We start from the raw sequence: 12,653 nt of genomic DNA on the forward strand, positions 1-12,653 counted from the left end.
CCCTTTCCCTCCCTTTCCTCTCTCCTCTGCTTTGCTGTCCTCAAACCACTCCAATCCATGCTGTTGCCTTACCTTACTACTGTGACAGACTATGATAGCATTTTGAGAGTGATGGCCACACAACACATTCACACAAATGTTTCATGTTATTTACTCTATTCAGATGTAATGCAACCTATTGTTATAGCATCTGGAAGTGGACTGAGTTTAAAATCTTAGAATCACAGAATGGCTTAGGTTGGAAGGGACCTCAAAGATCATCCAATTCCAACCCCCTGCCATTGGCAGGACTGTCACCCACCAGGTGAGGCTGCCCAGGGCCCCATCCAACCTGGCCGTGATTGCCTGCAGGGATGGGGCACTTCTCTGCTGTTTCACCACCTCGCTGCTCTTCCAATGAAAAATTTTCCCCAGACATCTAATCTAAATTTCCCCTCTTTTAGTTAAAAATGAACGAACTGTTACTGAAAGATCCAAACCTATGCCCGCCTTTATTGTTCACACTGGTCTGTGTGATAGAATGGCTCTGATTACAGGACTATATTAAAAACAATGAACAGTTGAATTATATACATACTTCCTGCTACATCCTAAAACTCGCATAGTTAGGCATTTGTGAGCTGCTACACTAAGAATCTTTGAGCCCTGTAGTCTCTCCCCTCACCAAGAAACATGCAGAAGCTCCTCATGGACTTCATATGCAGAAAGTAGAGACAGATACAATGGGTTGAGTAAAAGCATCAAGCAGGATTCACGTACTGAAGGCCAAACACAAATGATTTTTCTTCTTTTTATATGAAGAGCATAGATTTCAGTCCAGTAGTTTGTGGGTAGACTTCCTCTGCCTGCTCTATTCAGAGAAAATACTGTATTTCAAAAGTACCAGCTGATTTTCCCCATCATAATTTCTGGGACAGATAGCTCATTCTCTCAACAGGACTGGAACACCATGTATGTTGGTGGTTTTTATTCTCAGATCATAGCTCTTATTTATTTACTCTTGCTCACTCTTGTCATTCTTGTTTCTTCAAAGCCATCTTTTGCATTCTCCTCCCTTCCTATGCTCCCCACACTCCCTGACATTGGCTTTATCCCCACGGTGACTCTGCTTCTCTCTCATCCTACTTCTATTGGAGCACCTACTGACTGCTGGCTCTCACACCCTGGCACACTGTTCTGCTCCACCTTCTCCCCCCCCCGCTTTTCCTTCCTGCCCTCCCTCTAATGATTGCTTTCCCTAAATGCTAGTCATTAGAGAGGTCAGGAACAAGCAGTGTCACAACCACATGGAAAAGTGTTTCCTCTACTTCCCATTTTAACATAATCTCTGTTCCAGATGGTTACAAACATTACCTGGTTGCAAATTGCTAATGTGCATTTGCTCTAAAATTAGGCAACAGAGTGTAAGAGCATTAAATTGCAAAACAGGGAGAGAGACAGCAAAAATTGCAGTGTTGGTTGTTACAGCTGCTTGCCACACCTATAATTAGCATTGTCTGACAATTCCTATTCTATGGTGGTTTTACAGTTCTGATTGTTTTGTCAGATCTGCATCACTATGGCTTAAATATTCCAGCTGCACATCTGCTGTAAGAAAGGATCAATTTAAATGGTGCAACGGTGTCTAATATTGAATTTAAAGAAAAGCCAACTTTGCTCACTAGTGTTATAAAACCTAGATTGATTTTTCCTTTGAAAAACTTCACACCCCCATGTTTGGGGAGAGTAGTCTGAAGCTTAACAGGGAGCATCCTGATGTGAGAGGAGACTTTTCTCACATACACAGGAGAATAAGAGATGGGGAGAAGGGCAGGCTGGGTCAGGAATCTTAAGGACTGAATTTTGGAGCTAAGACAGGTGGCCTAGAGCAAAAAAAGTTAGGGTGAACAGGAAAGAAAAGTTTACAAAGGGCATAAGAATCTAACTCTATTAGGATGTATTCCCTTTCAAAAAAGGGATCTCACCCTTCTACTGCAGTAAGCAGGAGACAGACAGACACCCTCTCAGGAAGGATGTGAGTTTGTCCAGTTAATCTAAAGGCTTTGAATAGCTTTTACAGGCATCAGTATCATTGTGATGTTGGTAACATTTCTTCTTAGTGTCTAAAAATCACATACAATAGACCTCTTACTGTGAAATGTTTTCTACTTACTTTTCTAAGTGTTGTGAAATGGCACAGAACAAAGCCATCAGAGGAAAAAAAGAAAAAAAAAACATAAGATGCTGCACAAAAGAATTAGGAAATGGTACAGCTGCTTGTATTACCTTACTTTATCTCCCCTGCTTTACAGTATATTTGCTCTACAATATAATCCTGTGCCTCATTCAGTGCACGCAAGATCCAATTTTGAGATGTCTTCCAGAGAAGACTGTTGGCTCTTCAGCCTTCTTTCTTTTCCTCCAGAAGCTGCAAGGTGTGTGGTAAAGCAGATTTATAGCTTCTAGAAGATAAAGGACCATTCTGCAGCTAAGCACTTTCAAGGATAAATGGGTTCCAAATTTGTCTCTGTCACAGACTTCCACAAAAGGTACTTCAGGGACTCGTGTTACTTCAGGGATAGGCGTAACTCCCTAGCACATATGAAGAGCAAAGTGCCTGTGGTTAATAAGCCCCTTGAAAATGTATGTTTACAGCCTGCCTGCCACTTTGTTCCCAAATACCTAAACCAGAGCCTGAATCCCTCCTAGGCAGAACACACAGCAGCCAGAACACTGGGAATCACGGCTGGACTGCCACATCCAACCTCCCAGAACTGCAGGAAGGAGTCTGAGCCTGCCAATCCTTCAGCCCCAGAGCTAAGAAGAGGAACTATAGTGAGATCCAGATGCTTCCAGTGAGTAAGCAGTTTTAAGAAAACATAATAAGAAATGTATGATGTACTTTTATCCACCTAACTGCAAAGCCATAAGTAGATACAAAGTACTCTTCATTTCCCTACAACCAAAATCATCTCCCTTTCCTCCATCTGGAAAAGCTGAATAGCTATTGCACACGAACCACGTAGTAGTATAAACACACCTTCCTCTGCCAAAGCATCAGTACCATTAGTACACCAAAAGACATTGCAGATGTTACTGATCCTAGTGAGCTTCAACTGGGGCCTCTGCCCATGTTTTGCCCATGGCACAGGCCACCATTTCAGCTCAGCCATCATTCCCCTCATCATCAAAGCCATAGGAGTGATAACCTGTTAGCCCTGTCTCCTGCATGGACTCAGATCCACACTGCAGCTTCATCTCCAATCCTGCCTCTGCCTCCTTTTCCTATTGGATGAACACCTGGATCAACTCTGGACCTGGGCTATCACACCATGGGTTGTTGATGGAGCCTGTTGCCAGCACCCAGCTCTGCCCAGCATGCTCAGCCTCCATGGGACAGGACTGGGTGCATCAGTGAGGGCACAGCCTGAACTGGGGTCACTGTCAGCCCCAGCCCCTCCAGGGAGCTTCACTGCTCCTTGGCACCAAGAAGAAAGGTGCTGTGAAGCAGTAGGCAGCCAATGTCTGAATTCACTTGTAATACATGTAGTATTCAGGCAAGAACTACGTCAAGCTATAACAAGAAATCATTCCCCAGCATATAAGGTCAGATAGACACTGCTCCAGGATACAGATTACATCCTTTAGAATCTTTTCTTTTTATTCTTCCATATCATAAATGCTGTGCGCTTTCTAATAGAACATGGTGACTCAACATCCATGAGAGTCGATGTTCCTCAATCATCTCCCACATACCTTCCGTTTTTGCAGAGCATGAAGTACCACTAAAGCACCTTCTACAAAATGCTTTGGCAGTACTTCAAATCCCTCCACCCCCAAACACCTTTTGCTTTCAGAAACTGTATCTGAGTTGGACACTGGCACCTATAAAAAGCATTCTCTTGAGTGCCATCTGTCAATGAGTCTTCAGCAAGGCTATAAAACAAGGGCACTGACAAACACATGCCAAAACTCAATGCACGTCAGTTTGAGCATTTACAAAAAATATTCCAGGTTATATAAGCAGGGCAACAGTCCTATATGGTTCCTCAGCCTCTTTTGCGTCAGCCTCCTATCAGAGCTGGCATTTGCTGTTGGCTTTGCTCCTTTTTCCATCAGTCAGCCTTGACAAAGTGAATATCATTTGCCCCTTTGCCAGTTTTAACACCAGAGTCAATACACTGAGTGGTCACAGCAAATGCAATCCCTATGGTGTGACGTAGTTTGAGGTAAGCAGAGATGATGTTTTCCAGGAAAAACACATCCAAAGTAGACGTAAGCCCTCTGAACATAAAGCAGGAGAGAGTCTGTGGATTAAGTGATAGGAAAATGGCCTGCTTAGTTAGGATACTAATTAGGATGTTATTAGCTGCACTAATAACATGCCACGCAACCCTGAGTTGTTTGCCTCTCTGCTCACCTGCATCCTTTTATTCATCTTAGCTACTCCACTTAGATACCTAACGCGTTCTCCTGATACATTATTTGACAAATCCTGTTGCTATTCCCAGCATTTTGTATGTGGCACAATCATTTCTGATGACTTGGCATACTCTTGAATGGCAAACTTACATAAGACAATGCCACACCACAGTAGTGTGCATGGTTAGTGGTGGCTGGCTCCTAGAAAGGAGGTAATGCTGGTCCTTGGCAGTTCGTGACTCTGGGTTGGCCAACAGTCAGGTGCAGGATGAAGTATGTGGGTGTCTGACAACGTCAGAAATTTGCTTCCAGTCCTCTCCAGGATAAAGACAGTGGGCTGGGTTTGGTTGCGTGTACCACTTGAACATAGCTGTGGTGCTGCTAGCATCTTTCAGCTTCAGGATGCCTGCAATGGCTGGCTACATTGGAACATGTTTGTAGAACAGCCTGCCGCTCCAGATCTGTCAGTGTCTCCAGCAGTGATCTTCCCCTATCCCACCACACAGGACTTGTGAGCCCAGAATCAGCTTGACTGGCACTAGCCTGGGATACAAACATTGCCTGGTGCTGCGTGGCACAGCTTCCTTCCATCTGCATCTGAGAAACCACAGAAAAAATAATTCTCCCAGAGATCAGGTGAGCCACAGGAGAAGGCTACTGCAATGTGGGGAGCAGAGCACTGTGGGGAAAGATGGTACAAAAATAAATAGCAGCTAGTGACAGCAGGCAGTCAAGTGACTGGAATGATCAGGAAATTTGACTGATCATCTTGAATGCCAAATCCATTTCCAAAAATCCCAGGGGACTCCTTTAAAAATAAGTACCTTGCTGAAGATAGTGAGGAAGACAGTTGTGTATTTCCCTGTCTTTTCTGACTGCAAAGGATTAATGGCTTCGTTTTTTATTTGGATTCTTAAATACCAAATGAGCACAGAAGGAGTCACAAGGCAGAACCACGAAAGCTGCCTCTATGGAAACATTTGTTACCCATACCATTTCCTCGGTTGGCTTCATAAGAAGAAAAGCCATCACTGGAAGGAGGCAAATCACTGGGTTGGCTCCTGCAGGTCCTTAGACCTTTGCTCAGTGAAATGAGTAATGCCAGCAAGAGGATATGATATGCAATTATACATCTCTGGCCATCACTACATCCAGCAATCCATGCCTAGGACTAGACAAAGATAACTCGTGCAGAGCAAAGCAGACAAGAAACTGGAGTTTAAACCTGAGATTTTAGGCCATATTGTATAAAATCAACCACTCAAAGCAGAATGGGCAAGTAATTATAGTACACTCTTCCAATGCACTATTTTTCCCTTATTTCAGAGTTTTTCTTTCCTAAAATAGTTTCCAAAACAACAATACTTCAGATGTTTGAGGATTTACAGCTTCTCCCATGTCCTGTTTTGTTTAGAGCCTTCTCAGAAGAGCATCAACAACAAGGAAGCAAAAAGAGGAGATTAACTGGGAATTTAACCACTATTCCCAAAAAGGAAGAGACAGTAGTCTTGTTGCCCTGTGTGAAAGGTCCCAGGAGGAAAGGTAGTGGGCTTAAAAATGACAAAAACTCTTCAAGACCTTTTTCAGATTTCCCCTATTTTATTTTATTTTTTTCCAGACCAAAGTACTGTCAACGCCGGATCATTCTCCCCAACACTTTTTCATTAAAACAGCATTTTCTAGTGGAAAACTTCTCCTGTCAAAATGTCATGGACAGCTCTATTCAGCAGCCTCTGTTGCCGTGGAGACCTTCTCAAGGTTACAAACAGAGCATTAATAATAGTTTCTCAGCCAAGTCGCTCCTTGCTTACCCAGCAAAGGAGCTGGCCAAATCAGGGCTCCCAAGAGCCTTCACCTGTCAAGCAGGAGGGGCTGGAAAGTCCTTAGTCACATTAGTGGGGATTGCAACATTTTCCGGGCAGAGTCACTTCGTATGATTCTCGATCTACTTACAGTTATTCCCGACTTTATTTTTTAATTCACCTTCCTTTTGTAGATAAACATATCTGTGAATCTCTAGGCCATGAGTAAACGTTTAATGTTTTCCTGCACAGGTAACAAGCCTCGCTCTCCAATCCTCTGTCTGCAGTTTAAGCCACACCTTTGCCACTGTCATTGCTGTAGTCAACCCTTAGCCCTGTCTGGAGTCCCTCTGACTACAGCATTACTGTTCAGACTTAGAGCTGCAAGAAAAGGTCCCTGTATCTATTCATTTTTTCCACTGAAAAAAATAATATTGCCTTCTTATGCCCTTTGCATATATGGCCTTTATCTCCATCTATTTTTAGAGAGCAGAGAACGGCTGACAACAGATATTTTGATACCAGGCAGTGCTGGGTGAGAGCCAGGCTCCAAGATGATAATTAAATGCTTTTTGTTAGTAATGCTTCAAATTTGAACCTTCAAAGTATAGATCATGCCTGTCTAGACTCTTAGATATTAAGTTTCTCAAGCAGTGATGTGGTCTTGCCTGTGTTTGTACACGTCTCTTCTCTCCACTAACAGCCTGAGCTGCATTTCCCAACCTGATAAAAGTGGTGAAGTGGGATGTTTGAAGCAGGATGCCTTGGAGGGGTCACTCTGGGACAGATCTGCTCAACACCAGTGAAGTGCTCTCTTCACTCTGTAATAAAGACAGACCCACCTTCTGCTTTTTTTCCATCATATGAGGCTTTCTCACAGCTGCTTTCCTGAATCTAGAGAGATCCCTTCTTCTCTAGCTTCTATCATAGCGTAGTTTTAATTAAGCTTCTCCATTATCAGCTCCAAAATAACTCCTTTCCTCCTATTGGAGAACTGCCCTCAGTACTCCTTGCACTGAATTCACCTGGCCAACTCTTTCTGGTCTACAAATCTTCAACAATATGGTAAATTCTCCTCAAAGGCAACAGAGAATGGATCCAAAAGTGCCACTGAACATTAGGCAAATTCACTCCGCTGATTCAAATACAATAAAACATATTTTATGGACTAATTTTACACTTGAAGTTTTTATGCTCATCTCTGCATAGCTACCATCAAGCCTGAATGAACAGGCAATGCCAATATCCACGCAGTGCTTGTGTTCAACAGAAACATGGTCCTGTGTCCAACCATCACCTGGCGCAGGCCTGCAGAGGTGGCTGACCTGGGAGTGCCTTGGTAACTGGTCTCAGCACCAAGGCCTGGAAAAATTCATGCTTCACAGAAGGTCTTCCCCTGTATTACAGGGTTACAATTTGGCCTGTGGAAATTGCCACTTGGTGGAGCAACTTCTGTTTTTCTACAAGCACCACCTTTGGTTTGCTTTTCTTTCAAGGGTGCGGGGAAGGGCCCACACCCCAGCAATGCAGGCTGACTGGTTGTACCTTGAGGGTTTGGCCTCAGCCCTCTGAAGTAGAGCAGTTGCATCACCCTAATAAGGGGTGGACTGGACCACTCCTTAGTGACAATATCTGAACTCTTCAGAGCAAACTATTCACAATGATTAACAGAGTATGTCATTCCACTTGCAAAGCTATTGATGATAGGTTATCATTCCTCAAACATGTATTTATGTTGGAGAATTTTTAGCTACCTGTAGTTTTATAGCTTCCCCAACCTTTGGCCGTGCAATGCTTCAGCAATTCAATAAAAACGACTGCTTCAGCAACAACTGAAGATAGGAAGTAGAAAATAACCAGTGTGCTTTCAAGACCTAAGTGCTCAATAGTGGAATAAAATAATCTGTATTCTATGCTTACAAGGAGAACCTCGAAAGCTCCCACAGCAGCCTTACTGGAAAAAAAAAAAGAAAAAAGAAAAAAAAAGAAAGAAAGAAAAAGAAAGGAAAAAAAGCACAGCTGTGCAGGGATCAGACTCAGTGAAGCCAAGGAGGCACTACCAAGGCAGAAAAGTGGGTCTGCTCTTTTTAGGCAAGATCAGAAATGTGACACCACAAAAATTTGCTCCACAGTAACAGATTTTTGGCAGGAACATGCCATGCCAGTGCTTCATCTTTCACTCCCATTGGCCGAGCAGAGCCTTCACAGCTGCCCTGTGAAACACCACCCATGCACCACGACTTCTGAGGCCCTGCTGTGACTTCCACCACAGAGTCAATGCCAATTAAAAACAAAAGTCATTTTTTAACAGGGACTAGTTCCTCGATCTGGTTCATTATTTCTGCGTTAGCTGAGTGAGGGGATAGTTCTGTGCTGTTCAGGGGAAGGAACGAGTGTTTGGAGGCAGGAGACCTCATATAGAACATCTCCAATTTGTAATGAGAACAGCCTCTTGATCAAGATTCTTCCTCATCTAAAAGAACAGCTTTGCTCTAAATTACAAATGATTATGATGACAGGAGAAATGCCAAGGAAGTTGTGAGGAGAGATCAAGATATACTCAGGAGCAGCTTGAACATAAAGGGAAAAGGGAACCATAAAAACCTAAGTAAGCTTAGGTTGCAGTAACAAAACTTTGTTAAGCAACTAGGTGTTCCTTCAAGGAAATCAGCTTAACCACCAACATATTCTTCAACCCTAATATGAAATATGAATATCTAGGAAAAACAAATAAGTGAACTGCATATAAAGTCCTTTCTTACATCCCAAAACTACCAGACATTGGTCTATCAGTATTCATCACAGTTGCCTGAAGCTTAAAGTCAGCTGTATCATCATTACAAAAATGCACTGACCTGTAACAGCTATACTCAGTAGATGATAACATTTGCTATGGGATCTTCTGTCTCCAATTTATGTCCTCTGACTAAGGTTACGAGACGATTTTTAACAGCCCTTCTCTTTCACACCTTTATTGAAGAAATATATCTGACTTTGTGTCCACCTGTACTCAAAAATGCAATCGATAAAACTGGGAAACTGATCTCCAGTGATTCCCAGTAAAGAGTATCTGCTTGTTGAAATCTGTCAGTGTTTGTAGGCCACTGAAAAATAATCATGGAGATGAAAGTATAAAAGAAAGAGCTTGCGTTCTGAACATGTCCCGTGCATTAAACTCCTTTTGAACATTCCTGCTTGAGCTCCATTCTGTAACAGTCTCATTAGATCAGTTTATGAGTCATAAATTCACCTTGTTAATTTATCAGAAAAGTTTTCCTCTGTAGCTTGCCAATCCTTCCTTGTTCAGAGAAAGGAAAAATATGGCGCAGTTGCAACGTCAGTTGCATTCCTATCTATGTTTACAATTGCTCTGTGGTTTGCCCTGCAAGTTTTCCTATCAGTTGCCCTGACCCTGTTTCTAAGATTTTGAAATTTATGTGTCCACACAGGACTCTTCAGATGGAGTGACGGAGTGCTGTGGGAAGATCAGCGTGAAATGCAGGAGCAGTGCTTGAATCAAGGATGAGAAAAAGCCTCTCCTGTAGGGAGTTGTCTCCAAATACCCACACCTTGTGTTTTGACTTCTAGACACCAGTAGCTATTGACATTTTTAAAGGGAACTGAGGCATCTACAAAGAGGATACAGATTCTCATCTGGTCTAGGCACATTCCTTTGAAGGAGAAAGAACTTGGGTTCACATTGTGCAATTCACCACTTCATGTTTGATGCTTTAGGTAGCTGTAGACCTCTTTGCATCTTAATCTCAGACACCTTTGTGTGCCTTTTCATGTATTACGCCAGAGCCTGGGGCCAAGCAACAGGCTGTAAATTCCACTCTGGCAGCCAGGACTCTACCAGGTAAGCACCACTCTGATAACGCTGAAGTCCCCATGTGGATGTAGCCATCAATGTCTAACCAGTGCCAGAAATAAATGACCATATACTCGATGATCTTTAAGGTCTTTTCCAACCTGAGTGGTTCTATGATTCTATGATTCAGCTGGCAAAGCTGCAGTAATAAATCCACACGTTATTTTTCTGTTAACTGTCTCAGGAAGTTTGCTGCTTACTGCTACTCCTTGTGCTCCCTTTGGCTCAGATTTGTTCCTTCTTGATATCACGGCATTTGCAAGTCAGATTCTTCAGGGTAATAAGCTTTCCTAACGATTAAATTAACACCATGAAATTCCAACATGTAGAACTGACAAAACTGGACTTTGGAAAAGTATTGTCTTTTGTTTTTGTCAATGGAAAAGTGCTACAGACATCATCCCACATGCAGCTGTACTCTGGTTCATGTTGTTCATCTGCTTGTCTAGCTTTGTGATTACTGGACCAAAATAAATCACTATAGAGACAAACTACAGAGCAAACTCTGAAACACTTTGGTTAAGAACATGAATTTTCTTACTGTTACTTTTCAGACTACCACTAGACAAAAATTAAAGCCATTCTGTGCATTCCAAAGATGACATATCCTTGCAGAAATAAAAGTTATAACTGCATGTTTGAAAAATAAAATATTTCAAGATTTACCTCTAATGCTGCATATGAAAGTTATTTAGAGTCATTTAGCCAGCTTCAGTGATCAAAAAATTTCCTTCCATTCCAGATGAGCACCCAGAAATAAGAAGATAAGGTGACCAATCATGCTTGCAACACAAGCCTGTGTCAACCTGTATACCTGTATATGATAAAGACAGCAACATGCAAGGATAAAGGCATCTACTGGTTGGCAGTAGAGACTTGAGCCTCCTAAATCACATGGCAAAGATAAATTAGAACTATCTGCCACCTACATCAGATGGTGAAGAAGTCAGGAACACAATGCTCTGGATACCAATTAGTAGCATAATGGAGCCAGTATCTCATGTTCTAGTGTGTCAAATTCCAGCAGCGCCAGTGAGATCAGAACAGAAGTCACAGAAAGGTCACTGCAATCTGTCAGCAGGACAGCTTCAGCTAAGTACCACATCCTAATCCCTGTCTGCTGAGAATTTACCAGAAGAGAAATGCCGGTAGTTAAAATGAACCTAAAACAGTATTTACCAAAGGCATCGGGCTGATAGATGATTTGTGCTGTACAAGACAATAAAACGCAGTTTAACTGTTAAATGAGCACGTTCTGTTTTGATACAGAAATATTCTGAAGTCTGTTTATTCACAGGAATGGCAAGGATATCAGCAGTGTGGCAGAGACAGTGCAAACACCTTCAAATAACATACCACTTTATCCAGTTGCTGTTTGGAGGAGTTACCACCGTATGGAAAGATGATTGCGCCCATCTGCATCCCTGCAGTGATGCACTTCAGGAGTGAGTCAGTTCAAGATGCAGCAACTGTACTGAGTACCACACAAATACTGATGGACTCATCCTCCTAGCATCACTTGTCAGGCAGGGAAACAACACACATGCTGCACAGTACGTGAAGCGCAAAGCAAAAACTCTCTTGTATAATATTTTGCCAGAGGTAATTAATCTAAGCTTGCTTACCCATGTGTGTTAACCTACCCTGCTACAGTAAGGTCCCACTCCAAACGTCAGCATACTTTTATGCCCAGCCTGAGGCTGTTTGTAGCCACAGCAGGCAACATAGCTGATAACAAGGAATACAATTTCTCCAACACTCTCAGAGTGCCAGGAAAGGAGGATGAAGTGGCACACTTGAGCTTCAGTAGGGGTGAACTGGGGTTGTTGCTTTGTATGTAGATACAATCCTTATGCACTTCTTACAAAAATAAACAGTACTTTTCCATGTGCACTTAAAATCTTTGATGCTAAAAACAGTAGCTGCCCTAATTTAGTCAAGGTAGATGAAATACAACAGAGAGAAGAATCCACTCCTAGGGATTAGAAGACATGTTAGTCCCATCTTTATTCTTCTCGAGGTCCATTGGCTCCTGTGTGTACGTGCTATTATCAATCTTCTGTCTGCTGAGAATTTTTCTTAGAGGGACTTATTCCCAGGAAAGAAAATGGGAGATAATTTTAACTTAACAGCTGTTGAGCAAAAGGAGATGAGTAGGCCAGTTACTTACTAGAAGACTGAAGAGACCAGTGGCAGTTTTGCTGTGCCTTTTCCAGACTTCAGCAGACTTTCAGCATGGTGTCTCTTGCAGGTACGGTTTCACATTGCAGCTGGCTTGATCTAACAGTGTGCTGCTAAAATGGGTGGGCTGCCTCCTCCACCATTCCTTTCCGTGTCTTGCTGCTCCATACCTTGCATGGCTTGGCAGCACAACCAAGCTGATCTGACTCACTAAATACTCAGAATATCCACATTCTTGAGCTGCAACAGTTTTTTGTGAGCTCAGTGAACTGAAATGGCCAAGATTAAGACAAGTGCCAAGCGAGAACTGCGCAGCTCATGGTAGGAGGAAGAGTAGAAAGAGGAAGAGAGAGAAATGAAAAAACTAGCTTTTTCACATAGCGGTGACCATTACAACA

The 12,653-nt window shown here is 42.6% G+C and overlaps 1 long non-coding RNA gene across 23 annotated transcripts in view; it reads right to left on the reverse strand.

Moving 5' to 3' along the window:
• The window catches only part of LOC101750670, a 102,486-nt gene that overhangs the window by 29,790 nt on the left and 60,043 nt on the right, over positions 1 to 12,653 (reverse strand). The window lies entirely within an intron of this gene.

This window comes from Gallus gallus, chromosome 1 (genome assembly GCF_016699485.2).
Source record: "Gallus gallus isolate bGalGal1 chromosome 1, bGalGal1.mat.broiler.GRCg7b, whole genome shotgun sequence".
Lineage (NCBI taxonomy): Eukaryota > Metazoa > Chordata > Aves > Galliformes > Phasianidae > Gallus > Gallus gallus.